This window comes from Pseudophryne corroboree, chromosome 11, assembly GCF_028390025.1.
Source record: "Pseudophryne corroboree isolate aPseCor3 chromosome 11, aPseCor3.hap2, whole genome shotgun sequence".
In the NCBI taxonomy this organism is placed as follows: Eukaryota; Metazoa; Chordata; class Amphibia; order Anura; family Myobatrachidae; genus Pseudophryne; species Pseudophryne corroboree.
Window position 1 is genome coordinate 343,980,166 of NC_086454.1, and position 1,704 is coordinate 343,981,869.

Here is a 1,704-nt window from a genome sequence, read left to right on the forward strand (position 1 = left end):
ATTAAACAAAGTTTGTGTACATTGGTCCATCAGAAAACAAAGGTTTCACTACCTCACTCTTACTCAAAAAATTCCCTATTTCAGAATATTTGGATATGGGATACTCAACCTGTACAAGATATAATGTACATATCAGGAGTAAAGTAAGGTTATATTACATTTTTTTTATGTCAGATTTGCTATTTCTTTTTACCCTTTCCTAACCCAGTCCACAATAAACCCACCACTCTGGCCTATCCCCCATAGAACCTGTGTCCTTATTGTGCGTCATAGGCCAGACGGGTGACATGTCACATCGGCTTCCTGGTGATACATTTGAGGAGGAGACACTAAAGCCATCCACTAGAAGTGATCCCAACGGGGTTATTAATATCTTAGATTAGTAAGGTGGCACAGTGGAAATATAGAATGCACATAAAGCAGGGACATACAAGGTAGACACAACAATGCAGACAAGGGTAGGGAGGGCCCTGCTCATCATCGTACAATCTAATGGGGGGGTGGGGGGGACACAGATGAGACAAGAGGCTCTGGGTGGAAATTGAGACAGTTGTGATGGTGCATTAGTTTGGGTAATACTCCTAGGATAAGATCTTATAAGGAGTTAGGTATCCGAGCATTTGTAGATCAGCAGGCTTGGAAGTCTGGTCAGGTGTAGTAGGGGATTCCATAAGTGGGTAGTGGTAGAGGAGAAATCTTGTAGGCAAGAGTAAGAGGTGGCTACCGGAGATGAGAAGCCGGAGGAAGTTCCAAGATGGTGAAATGGAGAATTTGTGATGTATGAAGGGGTGATGTTGTTTATAGCTTTGTAGATGAGGGGGAGTAACGTGAATTAGATTCTGGAGGACATGGGGCGCCTGTGTCAGGATTCGGAAAGCTGTGCAGCAGATGAGGAGCGTTAGAAGAGGCAGATCATTCTTGCTGCGTCATTAGATGGATTGTAGCTGCAATAGTTGGATGAGGAGAATGCGAGATACAAGGAGGTTTCAGTAATGGTGACGGAGGATGATCAGAGTGTGATAAAAAGTTCTGCCAGCATCTTGGTTTAAAGAAAAACCAAAAGAGGTCAAAGGACTGGGAGAGAGAATGAAGGTGAGGAATGAACCAGAGGGAGGCACAAAGGTAGCGGGCTTGGGAGACTGAGGAAATTGTGGTGTTCTGAGGCAAGGGATGCCAAAATGGCACCTGTTAAGGGAAAGGGACGCGAGGCGGACCACGGGACAGCTGCGCGGGTACTGTGCAAGGAAGCCCATCCCCATTTTGACACTTAAAATGATACACTGGCCAGTAGGGCGGCTGGCTATGAGGGACGATGCTGACCTATAGGCAGGCCAGTAAGCTAACAGGGCAAGTTGTAATCATCAGTGTCTTCTAAACCCAAGTACACCGGACTGACACTAGAATAGTAACATACACTCTTTCACGATACACACACAGACAAACACACACACACTGAGACACCCACACTGACACACACACACACGGCCATGAATGTATTACAAAAAGATCTTTGTTCACATTTTATATCAGAGGGAACATTCAGTGACCCTTCACAGGTTCTGACTCCTCCTCGTCTGAGTGTATCCTCTGATCCCAGACTAGATATATAACTCTGATTGCCGATCATCTGATATCTGACCACGTGCCCTGAATGAAGAACAGGATCCAGCTTATTCTGCAATAAAACAAACCCTCACGCTCACA